Source organism: Equus przewalskii, chromosome 13, assembly GCF_037783145.1.
Source record: "Equus przewalskii isolate Varuska chromosome 13, EquPr2, whole genome shotgun sequence".
Classification (NCBI taxonomy): Eukaryota; Metazoa; Chordata; class Mammalia; order Perissodactyla; family Equidae; genus Equus; species Equus przewalskii.
The window spans coordinates 9,712,123-9,731,316 of record NC_091843.1 but is presented as its reverse complement, the minus strand read 5'-3'; the positions used below and the strand labels follow the sequence as shown (position 1 = coordinate 9,731,316).

The following is a 19,194-nucleotide window of genomic DNA, read 5'->3' as shown; positions in this document are numbered from 1 at the left end:
CTGAGAACATCCTCCTCGTCCCTGCGGGCCCCATCATGCCGGGAGGAGGCGGCTTTTTATTGCCCCAGCACCCTCCCCGTCCTGCCTGCCCCTTTCCCCTCCATCCCTCCTGCCCAGGTTTTGAGACCCACTTCAGTGTTGCCTCCCCTGATGTCTCCATGGCTACCCAACCTCAGAGGCAGTTCTCGCCTCCATCCTGTGGTTCCCAAAGCCTTTTCTGAGGAGTACTCATTCTGCATAAGATGATTTCTTTCCAAAGCCTTGGGAAAGACCTGCCTGAGAACACATTTCTTTGATTTCCACACATTAATGCTTTGGAAATCAGCACGTGTCTTATAGTTGATATCTATCAAACACGAAATGTTTATTTCCTAGGAAAGTGGTTACTGAATAAATGGTGCCTCTTAGAACCGATGGTGTCTCGTTATTAAGGAAATGCAGTGTGGAGAGTCTCACACAGGTTAGGAGAGTAAAGGTCCTGAGAAGTCCTGCAGTAGAAAAATAAAATGGACAGTTCTTAGCCCAATGCCTCCCAAATGAACTCTGACCCCTGAATGTGTTTTAGAAGACATATTAACACTCCAAGCAACTGCATTCCTATAAAATGCATTTTGGAAAGAAGGCCCCATAATATTCATAATTTATGGAACGTATTTCAGGATGCACCTTGTGTTGTTTCCCTCATCATTTCATTTTTGCTAATCTTGCCTTCTCACCTAGAGCACATGCTTCCTGAAGGCAGGGTAAACCTCACAGAAATCCCTGACAGGACGAGAGTCCGCTCTGAAAATGGGCCGTATTCTTGCTCAAGAGTAGTGGATTGAAGGATACAAACTGCACTGCTGCTCGGGACACTGTCTTGTCCTCAGCGGGGTGGGGGAGAGTGACCTCCACGGGTGGCATCTTAGTTTGGGAGGTAGCACCTCAAAGGTGCGGGCTCTGTTGGCTCCCAAGCTGTTCAGCTGCGTAACTTAAGGCAAGTGGCTTAATTATTCTGAGCCTCTGTTTTCCCATCTATAAACTGGAAGAATAACAGATTCTAGCTGCTGAGATAGATCAAGGGAGATCATATGAGTAGAGCACTTAGAACAATTCGTGAGGTAAGAACCCAAATGCCAACTGTTGGTGTCATTTTGTTGCTTTGCCATTTTGAAATCCCCCAGTAGTCAGTGGTGGACAGCGTTAATTGGAGGAGGAAATTGTTCATCCTTGATGGCCAGTGGATGATGGAAGGAGATTAGAATCATTGGCTGGTGAGAACTGCTCATAGACAGTCGCTGGCTATGGGGGCCTCCCTAGGCAAGGCAGGGCCATCAGAAGGAGATGAGTCACTGGAGTGTGAGCACATTCATCACCCCTCAGGGCCCCTCCAGGGCTCAGCCAGGCCGCCCTGTAACCTGCTCTCAACTGCTGACTGAAGGGGCTCTTTGCAATGTAACTCCGTAGGAGCCGGGTGTGAGCAGAATGATTCTGCACCCACACTTGGAGGGTAGAAACCGCCCCCATCAGAACCACATTTGTCCCTAGCCCTTCCTCAGGGCCCTGCAGTGTGTGCCAGACAAGGAGGAAGGAGTCAAATTCCAAACGTTTTGTTTTGATAGCTCTTACTGGAGCAAAGGAAAAACTGTATTTTAAATGCCCTCTGGCGTCCTGGAGAAGGCTTTCTTGGCCGTTACCCAGCCCTTGTCAAAAAGTTTCCTTTGAAAAGAAAAAAGGAAGATACAGAAAAAGAGAAGCAGAGCCACGCTTCATTCAGCCTGGGGCTCTCTGCGTGAGTGTTTTAAATAAAAAGGAAGGTGATGGGGGAGTCTGGCAGCCTGGAAGCGTTCACTCCTGGAGCACCAGGGCGGGCGCTGGAAGGCTGCGAGCCTGTCCTCGCTAACAGCACATGCTGCCTTGGGCGTGCACGAACGCCTCAGGGAGCCCCTTTCATTCATGCGGATGAGAGGCTGCGGGCCTAGGGGCCAGGAGGGGTGGCTGGTGAGGTAGATAGGTAGGTTTTGAGGTGTGAGCCATAGCAGGGACAGACTCTTTTCTAGGCACCCGGTAATGACAACTCTGCTCATGTGCAGACTCAGGCAGTGACTAATGCACCCCAGCTCACTCGGGCAGGGAGACACAGAGCCGGACAGAAACTCCGGTCTGTCCCATGCTCAAGACCATGCATCTCCTTTTCCACCAGGTCATCTCCTCCAGCTGCAATCTCAAACTTGACGGCATCAGCCACTGCCCTGATTGGCTGAGTGAGAGTGTGTTCCTAACCCACACGGGTCCATACAGAGACTCTCCTAGGAACTCCTTCAGGGTCTTCAGACCCCAAAGAGTTGCCCTCAGGGCAGTGAACTTAGACACGTTCATGAACTTGTCTCACCAGTTGCTCTTAGCACACCAACAAGACTGAGTTACTTCACCAGCCCCCAGCCTTGCTCTCAGAGTCAGTAACTCAGGGACAAAAGAGCCCTGAGGAGTAAGCTCGGCAGAGGCAAGGTTGTGCCAGAGTTAGCACACAGACTCCAGAGCCAGTCTGGGTTCAGATCCCACTTCTGCCACCAGGGTTACCGTGTAGGTTATGCCCTGTGCAAGGGCTCCTATACAAGAGGGCAAGGGGGGCTGGCCCCCAGTGCTCCTGTGACCACGCTGTGGTCCCTGGGCCTCCACCCAGAGAACAGGGTGTCTTACACCAGTTTCTGAAGGGACACACACATGCTAGCCATGGCCATCCGATGCTTAGAGCTAGCGTCAATGAAAATAATCCATAACCAATCTATAAATGAAAATTTGGGTGAGTTTATTCTGAGCTAAAACGTGAGGACTGTGGCCCGGGGCCTTTCTTCCTGAAGGAAGAAAGGGCACCAAAGAAGTGGGGTGTACAGAGTGGTTATATATCCTTGAAGAGGATGTTTCAGATATGATTGAATTTTACAGTAGTCACGAGACTGCTCTGTCAGCACAGCGATTGATGCACACAGCAGGTAGTAGGTCTGCTGTCTCGGTGGACACAGCAGGGTGGCAGGTCTGTTGTCTCGAGCTGGGTGGTCACAAGTGAGCACAGCAATCAGTTCCTAGCCTAAGGAAAGATGCTTATCCTTAAGGGAATGCCAATGTTGGGGGGAAGTTGCACCTTCATCTTAAGGCCATTTGTTCTTGCCGTGGGAAATGTTTAAAGCAGATATACAACACACACTCAATGGCCATGTCAGGCCCTTTTGGAAAAAAACAAAGTCAGGCCACATTAGGTTTACAACAAATGGCTTCCTCATATACTCCAACATATCCTATTGCTTGCCATTTCTATTTGTCACTAGGTTATTTGGTTGAATTGCATGCCCTCCTTATGCCTCAATATCTTCAACTGAAAAAAGGAAAAAATCATATATTTCTCAAATGTGTTGTTGTGCATGTTTGAGGGGTGAATTCCTGGAAAGTACTTAGAATCGTGTCTAAAGTATAATAAATGCACAAGGGCATGTAGTAAGCATCTGAAAGATTAACTTTTAAGATTAAGAGTATTTTAAGTTTAATAGTGTCTGACCAGCATTTTTACAGGACAGTTTTGCTGATGGCCAAATTTGAATCTACGATTTTATCCAATTTTACATTTTGTTGTTGTTGTTCTAAGCTCCGTGTAACCATCAGAAACCCAGAAAAACCTTCAGAGGGCCCATGAGCCCCTGCCAGCCGTCCTGGCTCATCAGCCTGCTCCAGGCAGGCCCCCAAGGCCTTCACACAGGACATTGCAGACACAACACAGGTGCACCCACATGTCCTTCCTACACCCTGAAATGGAAACGGAAAGCTGGCGTTTCAAGTTTTTTATAGCTCATCTTCTGTTGTGGACCAATTAAAAGAAAGGCGTTTTAATAGGCCCTGTGGAAAGGGAGCTGAAGTGGTTTCCCCAGACTGAGCACCGAGCCCAGAGGTCAGGGCAGGATTAACAAGGATGCTATAAATGCAAGCTGTGGCCCATATCTGTGTGGGCAAAGCGCTCTGGGTGGGAGGAAGGGAGAAAATTAAATCATAATGGGAAAATATACATTATTCGAATGAGGATACAAGAGAAGAACTCAACGGAGTCTGAACGGATCTGCCAGAAGGATGCTGAGGTTGGCATAGCTCAGCTGCACAAAGACCCCTGGGAGGGGCATGAAATAGGGCCCCAAACAGAGGCATGTTCAGCCTCTGGCTTGGGCCTGTTCCTCTTATCAACTCCCTGTCAGTGGCTTTTGTGCTGCTTTCCTGGGATGACAGACCGTTGTATCTGTCAGACTTTCTCTCAGGGCGAACGTGCAGGATCACCCACCTGACACACAGTAATTAAGCATCTTCTCTGTCCTGGGCCCCCACATGAACTGGCTATTTAGAGGGGGACAAAGCCAGCTGTGGGCTTCCTCGGGGAGCAGGCAGACCAGTGAGAAGCTGATGCTGGTTTCCCGCGGCTCTCCATGGGCCTGTGGTGCCAGGAGGCAAAGGTGATTACAATGCCTATTTTAGACCCCAAAGAGGTAAGGGAACTGCCACACAGCCAACACGTGGCAGAGCCAACATTAGAACCAGGGGTCTGTACCTTTGAAGACCTAATTCTCATCCATCTTGAAGACAGCTGTTCTGATAGAGGACAGCAGAGGAATGTGCATGTGTGTGTGTCTGTAAGTGTACGTGCGTGCATGTATGTACGTCAATGGCTCTATATCAACCTGAGATAAGCATTCCTGGAAAACTTCCTGGAGGAGGTGATGTCTAGCGGAGTCCTAAAAGAAAGGCCTTGAGTGCCAGGCTAAGGAATTTGGATTTTATCAAATGTTTTTCAAACAGAGGTGAGGCATGATCATATCCCCTCAAAACCAATGTTTAATATGCAAGTACTATGTGCCAGATAATCTTTTAGGCAGAGAAGATTGCAAAAATCTAAAATAAGATGTAGTCTTTGGCCTCTCCTAACTTCACTCTAGTTGGAGAGATGAAACACAGAACTATTAAAAAACAGTTAGTGACAGTGTCTATAAACTCTTGCCAAACGGAAGGCAGAGACCACCTCCTGTGGGAGGTCAGAGGAGGGAGCTGCCTGGGCTCTGGGGGGTCGAGGAGACTCCGAGGGTGGGTGGAATCCCAGCAGGGTTGGAGGAATTCAGAGGGAAAGTTACCAGAGCTTGGGCCTCGTCATTCCCATTTTGGGGACCCCAGTACTTGGCAGAGAGCCTGTCTATGGCAGGTGGTGACCTGTGCTTGTTGAATGAATGAGCGTTGGGTCTGGTGGAAATAAAGGATACACGGTTGAGAGGTAAGTGGGACTGAGGGACTGTAGGGTGCAGGGACAGCTGGCCACGAGCCTCTGCGGCCCACCGCGCACAGTGTAATTGACTCGGGACCCACCAGTCAGATGAACTCCCTTTGGTTTTCAGCTTCTCAGTTTTTCCAGGGCCAGGCACACACTGGGCCCTGAGGCAATGTCTGCTGGAGAGGGAGTAGACTCTGCAGGGAGCAGTGGGAGAGAAGGTGGGAGAAGTCTGCTACGGGCAGACAGAGGAAGCCTTGAAGGCCAGGCCCAAAAGGTGAGCCTTTCCTGTGGCAAGCAGGAGCGTCGAGGTCTCGGAACATTCAAGGAGCAGGAGATAAGGCATTTGGGGGAAGATCCATCCGGCTCTCTCAGCACAGTGCACCAAGCGGGGAGGAGGAAAGAGCAAAAACGCTGTAAGAGAGGGCTTCAGGGAGCAACTCCGACCACTTAGAACGTGCAAACCCTTTGATCCAGAAATGTGACCTCTGCACATTTGCCCCAAGGAGATCACTGAACAAGTGCAGCCAAAACCAAGTTCCAGAGACTCTGGCAGTGCTGCACAGGACAGAGAAGAGCAGGACGCAGCCCTCTCCAAGGTTCCAGCATTGAGTGGTGGGCGGCTCTGCCGCCCAATCTGGCTTTTTCTCCTCTGGCTCCTACCTTGGGGCCCCCGCACCAGCTGTTCCCTCTGTCTCGGTGCTCTTCCCTCATCATGTTACGTGACTCACTCCTTCCCATCTCTGCTCAGATGCCCCCTTCTCAGTGAGACCTTCTTTGACCCTCCTATTAAATTTTCCCACACCGCCCATTAATACTAACACGTGCCACCCCGTGACCCCTGCTTTAGCATCTGACATACTCTGTATTTTACTTGCCTTGTTTATCTGTCTCCACCATCCCCTACCCACAAGGACATCAATGTGTACATGGCACACGGGTGGGATTGCTGTCTGTTTGCTACACAGCTGGATCCCCAGCGCCAGAGCAGCATCCGGCACGTGCTGAGTGTTCAGTGAGGATTTGTTGAGTGAATGCATGAAGGATGGGGGCAGATCTGCGGGTGTGTGGCCCACACGTGCTAGCAGCTTGAGCACCAGGGTAGCACCTTGCTGCGTGCAGACTACAGGGGCGCGGCAGCTGGTGGCGCCTGGGAGCCTCAGCGCCCAGGGGCTGGGGTCAGGAGGCAGGGCTGCAATGGACAATTTCAGAGTGTCACACCTGGCCGTGGCACTCCAGGGGTCCCTTCCTGTCATAATGAAACCTTTCTAAACATAGCTACACGCAATTAAATGTCACAGAGCTCGCACAGCAGCTGTGTTGTGCTAGAAAGGACTCAAGGCCTCAAGTCGGAGAGATGGACTCACATCCCAAGTATCTATGTGTATCTCTGCCTTGGGCAAGGCCCTGCCCTTCTCTGAGCCTCAGTTTCCTCATCTGTGAGACGGGAATAATAATAGTAGCTATGTCACAGGGTGTCGTGAAGATCAACAAATTAACCAAAATGGGAGATTTTTATAAACAGAAAAACACCACATAGACATAACCCGATGTTACACAAATAATTATTATATGATTATAGTATGAATGAGGACAGGTTTGACCATGATTCTCCTAGGAATGAGGGGATGTTTGGCACCGATGAAAGTGAGGGGAGAGTGGAAGACGGGGCAGGGGGAAGGGAGTGAGGCTTCTCGACCCCAGGCCTGGCCAGGCCACAGTCACCCAGGCCAGGGGCGGTCCTCTGACCTCGTCGTTTTTGTCTGCAGGGTCTGAGTGCAGGCAGAGAGCTGAACTGCTTCAGATCTCCTGGGGGGAGTAAAACCTTCTCAACGTTTTGCATTTTTTGGGAGGGGCCTGTGGAAAAGAGTTTCCAGCCCTACTCCATGGCTTTAGGCCACTAGAACCATCCACACAGGAGCCAGAAACTGGCCCCGAACGGCAGAAGTGGAGTGAGAGGGTGGGGGCCTCGTATCATTCAGTGTCCTCTCCTAGTGTCAACTCATTCCTCATTTATGAATCATAAATGTCACTTATCTGAATTGGAATGTAGCATGTCAGCTACTGTCATATTTTTCACTTTCTCCGTGAGCAGACGCGATGGTTGTTAATCAGGCTCGCCCATGTGGACGTTGCTTCCTTGTTCTTCTGAGTGAGGGGATGGGCTGGATGGAGGACAGATGGAGCGACTTCCCTGCTAGTTGTTCCCGCCTTTGTACTGTTGTATTGGCTTGCCCGTTGCCTGCCTCTCCCTCTTGGTTCCCCTCGAATGTTCCTCATCCTTGGGTCCCTAACCTTCCAGCCCCGGACTCTCAGCCTCAGCACGACCGACATTTGGGGCGGGGTACTTCTCTGTCATGGGACTGCCCTGCGCATCATGTGACATTGAGCAGTATCCCTCACCTCCACCCACTAGAGGCCAGTAGCAACAGCCCCACCTCAAGTTGTGACAACCAAAAGTGTCTCCAGACATTGCCATATGGCTCGAGGGGGACAAAACTTCCCAGATAAGAACCGCTGCTGTAGCGTCTCCAGGAACATGGCCGGTTTCTTCTTTTTTGAGTGATTTCAGCATTAATGTCACCTCAGAGAGCCCTCTGACCGCTCGCTCGATCCAAACCAGCCCGGAGACTCGCCGTCCTACACCCTGTTCATCTCTCTGCTGAACCCTTATCTCTCTGATAATCTCCTGGCAGAGACTAGGTTTACTCGCAGTCTCCCTGGGCCCCCTGGAATGTGAGCTCCACGAGGGACCCTGCCTATCTCGATGGCCTCTCTATCCCCGGAGCCTAGCAGTGCCTGACGCTAGTAGTTCTCAATAAGTTTTGTTGAATGGAGGAAGGCAAGGAGGAGGTGATCAGAGAAGGCTCTCTTTGGAGGTGACATCTCTGTGACAAGAAGTTGCCAACCACAGGAAGTTTGAGGAAGAGCATTCCAAGCAGAGGGAAGAGCGGTTGCAAACCTCATAGATGGGAATAGACTTGGTACGTGGAAGGTTGTTAGAGAGGAGAGGGAGTGGGGGAGAGGAGGGGCAGAGCCAAGAGCCAAAAAGAGAGGAAAAAAAAAACAAAGCCTGGGGCTGGCCCCGTGGCCGAGTGGTTAAGTTCGCGCGCTCTGCTCCAGGCGGCCCAGTGTTTCATTTGTTCGAATCCTGGGCGCGGACACGGCACTGCTCATCAAACCACGCTGAGGCAGTGTCCCATATGCCACAACGGGAAGGACCCACAATGAAGAATATACAACTATGTACCGGGGGGCTTTGGGGAGAAAAAGGAGAAAACAAAATCTTTAAAAAAAAAAAGAAAGCCTGATTAAGAGGCTTGGGAGGCCAAGGTGCGAGCCCCATAGTTGCCCCCAAATTCTGCTATGGCCTACGGCCTCGTTCCCCTCTCTCGCTGTCCTGCCCCCTCACGATGGGCAGGTTGGGAGGATTCCTAAATCGGGCCTGAACTCTTGAGGCTGAAGTGAGAGCTGCCATGGCCGCACGCCACATCTCAGGGTGGGAGAGAGTCAGCCCTTCCCTCCCCAAGGCCGAGCCGCCTAGACAGCTCTGCCCTCATCAAAAGCTGGCCACCCTCAGAACCCCGCGGGCCTGCCCTGCGTCGCCTACAGGGGAAATCGCAGATCCAGGCCCTGGCAAGCAAGGCCTGGATTCTCCCTTCTGGCTCCTCACAAAACTCAGCTTAAAGAAGCGATGTTGAGGAAAGAGCGTTGAAGGGACTCATGACACGCAGATAAACCCTCTGGAGCCCTGGGGTGGCATTGACTCCGCCCCGTCAGAGCTGCCCTCCCCGCTTTGCGTGGCAATGCTGTGACCAGGCTGGGCTCGAAGGTCGTCAAGGGAAAAGCTGCATTTCCGCATTTAACATGAACGACTTGAGGCCACTTGGTCTCTCCGGTGTCCGAAGACTTTTGATAACAACTGCAGCTGACTTTGTTTGGAGTACTTGCCATGTCCTGAGCTCTATCCTTGGCGTGTCATGCTCAGTGACTCTCAGGGTCCTCACCACAGCCGGCGGGGAGGACCCTCACTTGTTACGTGCCGTCAAGTCGGCCCCCCCTCCTGTGATCATCATCCCCACTGCACAGATGAGGAAACTGAGCCCCAGAGTGTTGAGTAATTTGCCCAGATTCACTAAGGATTCTAAACCAGATTTGGCCAAGAAACTGCACTCTAACCCTTAAATTATATTCTCTTTTTTAAATTAGTATCAGAAAATGTCACAATATCCTTTTAAATGAATACGTGTTTCTGCCTCAGCAATTCCACTTCTGGGAACTGAGTCTAGGAGGAACAAGCCTTTAGCTACAGAGATGGAGTATTGCTTAAAATGTGTCAACTGCATCGCCATCGAGAGGGGTTATTGAAATGCACGGTGGTGCCACCATATAAAAGGTGCTGTTTAAAACGACATCATTCGTGTGTGCCAACAGAGGAAGACATTTACACTATATATTTTAACAGGAAAGTCCAGAAAAATTGCGTTTTTGTAAACAGTGATTTTGTCTGAGCAGTGGGATCCATAATGATTTTTAATTTCCCCTTTTTGCTAGTCTATAGTCTCTAATTTTCCTACAACGAACATGCACTACATCTGTAATAAGAAAGAAATCCAATAAAAGTTATTGAATAAAAGAATAAACAGCCAGGCATCTTTCCCTCCTGAGGAATTAGTGAGCATCCTCTTCCCTGACAATGGGGCAATGGCTGCTTTGCCGGAACCTTCCGTGTCTCCCAGGATCCCCTCTCGGCCAGTGGGGAGATGACACAGGTGATCAGAGGAGCAGGGAGCAGAGGTACGGGTGTATTTTCACCTGGTTCCCTCTCTGTGAGGTCACCTGGACAGAAGGGCACTTTCCAGGAGTCTGGCTCCACACACACTCCTGTTTTCTGAGTTCTAGTAAACTTTCCCTCCAGGTGTAGGGAGAGCGAAAGAAAGTTCTGCTGCTCTTGCCCTGGTCTTGAATCGTCTCTTGTGCTTTCTCTACACCCCACTGACACCTCCATCATTGATCTTTTTGTAAATAAACTCTCCTCGAATTACCCGAATTTAGTGTGGCATCTGTTTCTGGTTGAGAGTCTGACTGACAGGCTTATCCCATTTGCTTTTTCTTCCTTTCCTCAGTCCTAATTCTCTAAAATAAAGTGACTCAAATTGACCTGTCCAACTTGATCTTCTCTCCTAATGTCTGGTCTTGCCCAGCAGACGTCTTCATTTGGGGAACCAAACCCGTAAACTCATTATGCCCATAGCAAGACTTTAACTTTTATTCCCAAACTAAATCCTCTCTTTTCTGTGAGCCCTGCCCTTTCACTCCCCACCCACTCCAAACCTCAAAATGATCTTATCTGCCCCTCCTTCAAATTTTCACATCTTATCAGTGCCCAAAGCCTATGAAATCAGCCTCAGCAATGCATTTTTCAAATGAACCCTTCACACCGTATCTCCAGCCCCTCCCTCATCCAGGCCTCCTGACGGGGTCCCCTTGCCTCCCATCTCCTCCCCAACTTCTCCACTCTGTCTGTGTTCTGTGTGACTTCTGCGTCCTTGAAATACAGTTCCCATCCTACCCACTCCCCAATTCAAAAACCAGCGCTAACGGGACCAAACCCAAACACCTCAGCCTGATTTCTCACCCTCCCCCCACCGTTAACAGCCTTCCCTTCAGTCAAACTGAACCACCAAGTCTTTACACAAAAAGGCCGTCCCCTCCCCAAGCCTTGGCTCGTGCTGGGCCCTCTGCTGGGTCACGGTCCCTCCACTCTTCCAGGTGTTCTTCAAAGACTGTTCAACATCAACTCATCCAGACATGTCTCCCGACCCTGGTTTTCCTTCCCACAAGGAGCCAGCTCCTCCGCTCCCATCCCACAGTCCTCTATTTGCACATCTTTTCTGGAAGTGATCGTTTTCCACTTGTGATTCGGGTGAGTGTCTTGCTTAAGACTGTGCTGTCCTTGAGGCTGGCAGCCTTTCTTGTTTGTCTCTGTATCCCACGAGCTCTGCCAAACACCTGGGTCAGAGCCGTCTATGTGGTTACTGAACGAACGGATCTTCCCACTCTACACTGTAAAGTCATTGTCTGAATGAATGGAAGGAAGGGAGCAGACTCAGAGAGGGCAGGACAGAGGCAGCCTCCAGTGCCAACCTCTGCAAAGGCCAGCCATGGCCAGGCCCCAGGAGGGTGTGGAGGCAGAGACCTCAGAGGGGCTTGGGGGTTCCACAGTTGGATGCACACCTGTGGGCCACAGAAGGACCATGGCGTCATCAGCCATAGAGGAAGGGACCAGAGAGGTGGAGGGACAAAGTTGGGTGGAGAAAGCAAGTAAAGAGCCAATATCCCCTCCTGCCCGACGCCCTACACCTCCATTAGTTACCCACCCCCAACGTAGATGCTACCCCTGGAAGAAGGAAGGAGACAGAGCTCTGGATTCAAGTATAATTCTGAAATAACCAAATTTACCTGAAAATGACTAGGCTGAGTTTCTGCTTCAAGCAGAAGTGGGACTTGGAGTCAGAAATAACATGGAATAATAGAAAAGAAAGTCACCGTGTTAAATATCTGAGTTGTGTGATCTATTTACATACATAAAATTGTGCATTTACAGTGTGCCAGATGCTCAATATGCGTGATCTCATTTAACTAGGGACTGACTGAAGGGGGGCTGTTAATAATTGCCCTGGGATGCAGGCCTGAGTGAACCATGACCCATGGCTGTCCTACAGCTCACCCCTTCAACATCCGTATGAGGAAGGAACATTTGTGTGCCCCTTAGTAGATGGGGAGGCCAAATGGGTAGGTCGTGAGACCAAAATAAGCGAGGGAGCCACAGCTGGAGCCCGGGCGGGCACTGCCGAAGCCCACGTGCTTCCACTTGGCACAGACGTTACTCCCGCTCCGCCCAGGTGCCCCGTCGCCCCGTCACCGCCTTCCTACACACGTTGCTCTCTCTTCTCTGGCCGACAGAAACATAACGAGACCACATACGTAATTTTAAGTTTTCTAGTAGTCACATTAAAAAGTAAATGGAAACAGACAAAATTGATTTTAATATTATATTTAACCCACTACATCTAAAATAGTATCATTCAACATGTAATCCACAGAAAACAATTATTTACGAGATATTGTACTTTTTTTTTTTTTTGCTGTTAAGTCTTTGAGATTGGTGGCCATTTTCCCCTTACAGCCTATCTCAGTTCCCACTAGCCACCCTTCAAGGGCTCAGTGCCACATGTGGCTGGCGGCCACCCTGTGGACAGCCTGAGGGGCAGGCCCCAGAGACCGCATCGCAGGCACACTGCCATCTAGTGGACGGATGGTCCTCGCCTGCAAAAACATCTAGAACAAAACTGTGTGCATCTAGGGTAACAGCACAATCGGCCTGGTGATTAGCTCCCCAAAAACGAGACCTTGTAGGGGAGAGGGTGTCGTTGCTGAGTGGGGCCCCAGGGCAGATACGCAGCCATGAAGCGAACTCAAGCCACCACGCTACCGGCAACCCTCAGCCACGCTTCCTTTCTGTTTCCTAGTCACGTAATGATTTAGCAGAAAATGATATTGTTTTCCAGAATGCATGTTTAAAACAATCCTTCAAGGGGCCGGCCCCATGGCCAAGTGGTTAAAGTTCTCCGCTTCCGTGGCCCGGGGTTCACAGGTTTGGATCCCAGGTGGGACCCACTCCACGCATCAGCCATGTTGGGGAGGCATCCTATGTACAAAGTAGGGGAGGATTGGCACAGATGTTAGCTCAGGGCTAATCTTCCTCAAGCAAAAAAAAAAAGAAAAAGAGGAGGATTGGCAACAGATGTTAGCTCAGGGCAAATCTTCTTTACACAGAAAACAAAACCAAACAAACAATTCTTCAAAAAAGCAGATGTCCTCCCTTTCATGCCTAATTTCACTGTACAATTGTGTAAAGGGCTTCTCTTTAGAAATTATACAGCTTCTCTTTTAATCCAAGGTAAAAACTTGGTTTCTTCCAAGTTGTACCTTTCTCATTCACATTGTGTGTGGTTATTTGAAGATTCCAGTTAACCATTGTAGGTAATTGATCAAGAGCCCGTGACAAGGGCTGATGTGGTCCTAGCCTTCCGAATTACCCTATGGTCGAGGTGGAGCTTTAAACATGGCTTTGTGTGAACAAAATACTGTAGTACATGACTCAAGAGTGGAGCGGTTGGAGCTGAGCTGGCGTGGCAGGGGTAGAAGCAGCAGGAGAAGCGCTTGCTGACTTGGCGTTGGGAGCATTTCCACACCACGCTGTCCTGGGGAAAGCACTGGGTTTTGTGAAGATGTGTACGTGACTTCCGCCTGTAAGGAGATTATAGTCTTCCCTGGGGAGACGTGCAAAACCATCAGAGATAAACGATAAGAAAAACAGCATCGTGATAGTGCGCAATGACATACGTGCTTAAATGGCAGCACAAGGTGGCAGGTAAAGTGGATATAAAGCAGAGCATTTGAGGAAGTGAGAAGGGAACTTGGTTCTGGTCTCAGCCCTGCCACCCCCTGGCTGTGTGACCACGTCTCAGTCACACAACGGCTCTCTGGTCCTCAGCTTTATCATCTCATACGAAGCAATGGACAGCCTGGACAGTTTATACCCCTAGGGCGGGCAGCCAAGGAGAAAGGAAAGACAGACACCCAGGAATTCCAGCGAATGGCTGACGAGGAGTTTCCCAGCAGCGGGAGGGGGTGAGGCCAGGAGCAGGAACAGAGAGACTTGGAGCAGAGAGAAAGGATGCTCAGGGGCTCACCGAGAGGAAAGCGATGAGCCGGGATGTCTGGTTTCTCTGTTCCTGGGATGGTTAGAGGTTGTCCTGTCCTGGGACAGGAAGCTGGCCTGAATTGTTAACTTAAAGAATCTAGAATTTAAAAGGATCTTTGAACTAATCCAGAATAACAGGTCCCAAAGACTGTTGTACAGAATGCTGGTACCTCATGGTGGTATTCGATATTTCACAGAACAGACTTCTTTGCACAGGATTTCTCAGAACCTCTACCATTCTATGATTTTCCCAGAGGGTAAGGAGTACACAGCATTTCCCAGACTTCACTAACTTGGAATCCTTTATTTTAAAGGGACATCACTTGAGAAGTGATCCAGGGAACACACTTCGAGAAACACTGCTCTAATCCACCTCTGCCTTTGTATAGATAGGGAAACTGAGGCCCAGAAAAGGCAGGAGGCAAGTCCAAGGTTCACAAAAACAGTGGCATAGCCAAGACTGGAATTTCAGTTTTTTCACTCCAATACCCAGTGCATTCCTTTTTCTCTTTTTCTATTTGTACTAAACACTCTATAAGACATACAAAATGATCTGCAGAATTACAGGAGATATCGCTGTGCCACCACCCAGCTTAAGAAATACAGCATCGCCCCTATGGTAAAAGACCCCTCGGGCACCCCTCCGGAATCTCTCCCCAGGGGAACCCCTATCCTGAATTTAGTAACATAATTCACGGAAATCTTGCTGGAATTTTAAATAAATCACATCATCTTCAGAGGATCCTCTTAGCATCTTCCGTGATTTGTAAGTTGTGATGGTCTTAGAAATAAAAACAAAAGCAAAATGTCCCACCTGGCCTGGAACAGCAGAGATTCAAAGCCCACCCAGAGAAAGCTCAGATTAGCTACCTATGGCCCCCAGCACATCAGAGAAGTCTTAGGAATCGGTGAACTGTTTTTACTTGCAAATGGGCTCTTCATGTGGTTTATTAACTCTCCATTAGACGTGAGGGTGCTTCTTGCTTCATTCTGTGCAAGACTTTCGTGGCGTGAGTTCCCCGCGCCTCCCCTCCCATCCGCAGGCCAGATGGGGAGCCGGGTGCTGTATAAATGTTTAATTGTGGCACAGTCGAAATATTTGCTTTCAGTAGCTGGAAGCTACCGAACGGAGGTAGGGCTTTCTACTAAAGTTGCCAGACTTCATTCTAATGAGAACAGAAATAAAGGCTGATTAAATCAAATTCCCCATAGTGTAGAACCACTTAAATAAATGTTTCATATTGTTTGCATGATGCTCTTAGAATGTAACAGCTGCTTATGTAACCATTACCCTGGACATAAATCATTCATTGCCATCTCCGCCGTCAGAGCGGTTCCAGGCGCCTTTCCTTCTGCTGCTGACAGTTGCATTATGCGGGCTTCTCCGCCAGGCCGTTTGGGTCCCCTCCTTCTCCATGTGCTGGGTGGCAGGAGCCTGAGTGAGGGGACGTGGAATGAAATGCAGGCATGAAGGCCTGCTTTGTGGGTGTACCACTGGGCTGGCATGTTCACCGTCCATCCTCCCCACAAGAAGGCATTATTATTCCCACTTCATAGATGGGGATATTGAGGCCTATGGAAATGACGGACCTCTCCACGTTTCCATAGTAAGTAGTAGGGCCTGTATTTGAAATCAGTCTGTCTGAGCCCCAGCGTATCACACAAGGCTAAAAACAAAGGGCGCGTCACCCCTCAGACTCCACATACCTCACACCTCTTGGTAACGATAAGACCAACGAAGTCCAGAGCAGGGCTCAAAGAACCAGGGACTCCTTTGGGTTAGGGCTGGGGGGGTGATAGGGGAGAGATTCTGATCCATTTCCTGGGCCAGCAACCTAGTCCAAGTGCTCATCATCTCTCACCTGTTGGCTATGACAGCCTCCTTCTTGCCTCCCTGCCTCCATTCTTGCCCACTTCAATCCATCATTCACCCAGCAGCCTGAGTCAGCTTCTAAAAGCATAAATCAGATCATGCCATTCTCCTATGTTAAAGCCTCCAATGGCTTCCTCTCACCCTTGGAACAAAGCCCAGCCTCCTCCCATGGTCCTCAAGGCCCAGTGTGATACAAGCTCTGCTGACATTTGCTTGTTCTTCTCTACCGCTATCCTGTGTCAGGACACCCTGGCTCTTTCTGTCCCTCAGACACACTAGGCTCATGCCTGCCTCAGGACCTTTGCACATACTAGAAACCTCTTCCCCCGGATCTTCCCACAGCTGATTCTAATCTGTCATTCAGACCCAAGCTCAAAGTCACCTCCCCAGAAAGGCCCTCACTGCGCCCTCCATTGAAAGCTGCACCCCCCTCACCCTGGACCCTTTCCATTCCACAGCTCTGTTCATTTTCTTCACAGCACTCATGACTTTCTCAATTTCCTGACTTGCTTACTATTTTCTGCTTCACTAGAATGTAAGCTCCACAAGAGATGTTCACCCCTGTTTCTTCAGCCCTAGAAGAATGTCTGGAACGTTAGCAGGTGCCCAATATATATTAGTCGAATAAACACATTCACCTGCCACATCCATTTCCCCTGCGTCTAGACTGGGCTAATCCTAGCCCGGCCCCTAGACAGTGAGAATCTCATTCTGAAAACCAGCCGTCGCCTCCAGGCCCCACGCTCCCTGCAGGGCTGAACTGGCCTCTCTCCAGGTATCCCAGTCATGCAGGTGATGTTGGTCATGGGGCAAGGCAGAGAGCTGGTGAAGAAAATCTGGGAGGCCCTTTGGGGTTCCCTGTATTCACAGGAAGGAGGGACACCAGTGTCCCTGAATCCATGCCCCCCCTGCATCTGCAAGGCTGAGTCCAAAGAGGAAACAGGACATGAGGCAGGTCACTGGTGCCAGAAAGGCTTCAGACGCCCCATTTTGGCTGGAGAGGGACTCAGCCACGTCCCTGAGTTGGCTCACACTCTGCCCTCCCTCCCAGGCATGCCCCTTCCTCTGCAGTGGGGGCCCACAGCCGGTCCCAGACCTTGGGAGTGAGGACTCTGGATGTCCATCAGATGAGCTCGAGCAAGATTCCGAGGGCGGAAGCCATCTTCCCACTCCTCTTGGAGCTTTCTGTGGCAGGCGAGGCCTGGAGACACAGCTATCCCGAGGTGCCGGTCCACTGTCTGTCCTGCAGCTTCCCGGCCGCCAGAGGAGTTTGCTGTGCTGGCGGCAGCAGCAGGGGCAGCTCCTAGTTCCTGCACCACAGCCCCAACAGCGCACTCCTGGGCTCAGCAATCTCAGCCGCAGCCTCAGAGCAGGGCCCCCTGGCAGGTCAGCTCTGCAGCGTCCAGGGGTCATCCCTGGAACCGTTTCTCCAGCCCTTCCAGTTCTTTCATAGGCCCCCGACTTCCTTCAGCAAGTCCCTTCCTCCTTAAAACATCCGGGCGGCTCCTCTCTCTTGCTCTGACTCTGCTGCAGAGCTGCAGCCGGGGTGGGGGCGGGGGGGGGGCAGGTGGGGGAAATTGTTCTTGTCCATCTCTGGTCTCTGTGTCCCCAGGGGCTGGCAAGCACTCCTGAGGAGGTGTTTGCTAATGCTGTGTGACTGAAAAGGCACCCCCCACACACACACACACACGCACACGCACACACAGATTTTTAACATTATCAGGTGCCTCAGCCCAATGGGGCAGCTGCTCTGTCCCAGACCAACCATGTTAAAACACGCATCTTGTGGGGCTGGCCCCATGGCTGAGTGGTTAAGTTCGCACTCTCCGCTGCAGGCGGCCCAGTGTTTCGTTGGTTCGAATCCTGGGTGCGGACATGGCACTGTTCATCAAACCACGCTGAGGCAGCATCCCACATGCCACAACTAGAAGGACCCACAACGAAGAATATACAACCATGTACCGGGGAGCTTTGGGGAGAAAAAGGAAAAAACAAAATCTTTAAAAAACAAAACAAAACAAAACACATGTCTTGTTTGTTCCATTCTCCAGCTCATTTGGAAGCCTGACTTTCTCTTGCTGTGCCTCCCACTGGCAGCTGATAGCGGGACAGAGTAAAGGGCATGGACCCGGGTCACAAAGTCAGGCCAATTAGCGCTCTCAGGCTCAGTTGTACAATCTCTGAAATGGAACTGTTAACTGCTTCGACCCCAGAGTCGTTGTGAGGATGGGTGGCAGTATGCACAGAGACTCACACAGCACCTGTGCGTGCAGGTGCTCAATGCACAGCAGGCAGTGTCCATGCAGCCTGATTTACCCGAAGGAGCATTTCACACTCACCTGATTCCCACTGCAGGAGCCACGAGCGCTCCTGAGGATGCATCTCCTTCCATCCGGCTCACAGGAGGGGTTGGTAGAGGGTCGAGCTGAGAGCCGGTCTCTCCCACCAGCCTGCCCTGCATGAAGGCAGAGAGTGGTGTGGCCTCAGCGAGGAGGAAGCAGGCTTTGTACTGAGCGCAGGGCCATCTCCAGGCTGAGAGGACGAGGGCTCCCCTCAGGGGAGAGGCCGAGAGAGGACAGCGGGGTCTGCACTTCCTGCTGCCGCGGCAGTGGAGGGGGGAGGGCAGGTGGTGGCCTCCTAGAGCTTGGGTGGGTTCACCGGAAGATGGAGGCATCACCTTGCTCTCCAAGCCATGACCTTAAGGAGGTGCTGAGAGTCGCCCGTTCGCACGTCCAAGGCAGGTATTTCTGGTGCGTCAGGGTGATCAGCCAGGCCCCTCCACGCACAGCCTCCCTGTGGCCTCCACAGACTGTGCAAGGAAGACAGCAGTGGCGCTGGTAGCTCGCGGCCACCCTCTTCTTGAGTCTGACACGAGCGCTATCGCCACAACCGCCTCCCTCAATCCTCACTGCTGCCCCTGTGAAGCAGACATTCTTCCTCCCCAGTTTTGAGAAAGGCACAGAGAGGTAAAATGGCTTCTCAGGCTCGCACAGCCAGTATCTGGTAAGACCTGGACCCCAATAAGCACAGCTACTGTGGGGTCTGGAAGGGAACTCCTCCCAAGGCCCGGAGCTCCTAGCCAGTGTAGACAGGGACGTGAGCAGCCCCCTCTGTGCCAGGCCTCTGGGCTCCACCTCACCAGCCTGCTGCAGGCCCCAGGGCTGTTCTCAGGCTGCGCCCGTGGGGTCTGCCACCACCTCCCCAGTCCTCCTCCCCAGGGAGAGGGTGCTGCCAGGCTGCTGGGGCCAGATGGCCCAGAGACGACTCCTCCCTCCACAC

General features: G+C 51.0%; 1 protein-coding gene and 1 long non-coding RNA gene across 3 annotated transcripts in view; one reads left to right on the top strand and one right to left on the bottom strand.

The window, feature by feature from the left end:
- Nucleotides 1-19,194, top strand: part of KCNIP1 (potassium voltage-gated channel interacting protein 1) — a 344,476-nt gene that overhangs the window by 42,698 nt on the left and 282,584 nt on the right. The gene's annotated exons all lie outside the window — the stretch shown is intronic.
- LOC139075253 (uncharacterized) lies at nt 14,287-18,468 on the bottom strand. 2 transcript variants are annotated; one of them, XR_011525456.1, is made up of 4 exons: nt 18,255-18,468; nt 15,750-15,827; nt 15,334-15,477; nt 14,287-15,208 (listed from the first exon to the last, which is right to left on the bottom strand). It is a non-coding gene; the product is annotated as an uncharacterized lncRNA (long non-coding RNA). The 2 variants fall into 2 exon arrangements; XR_011525457.1 differs by lacking the exons at nt 15,750-15,827; nt 18,255-18,468 and adding an exon at nt 17,012-17,463.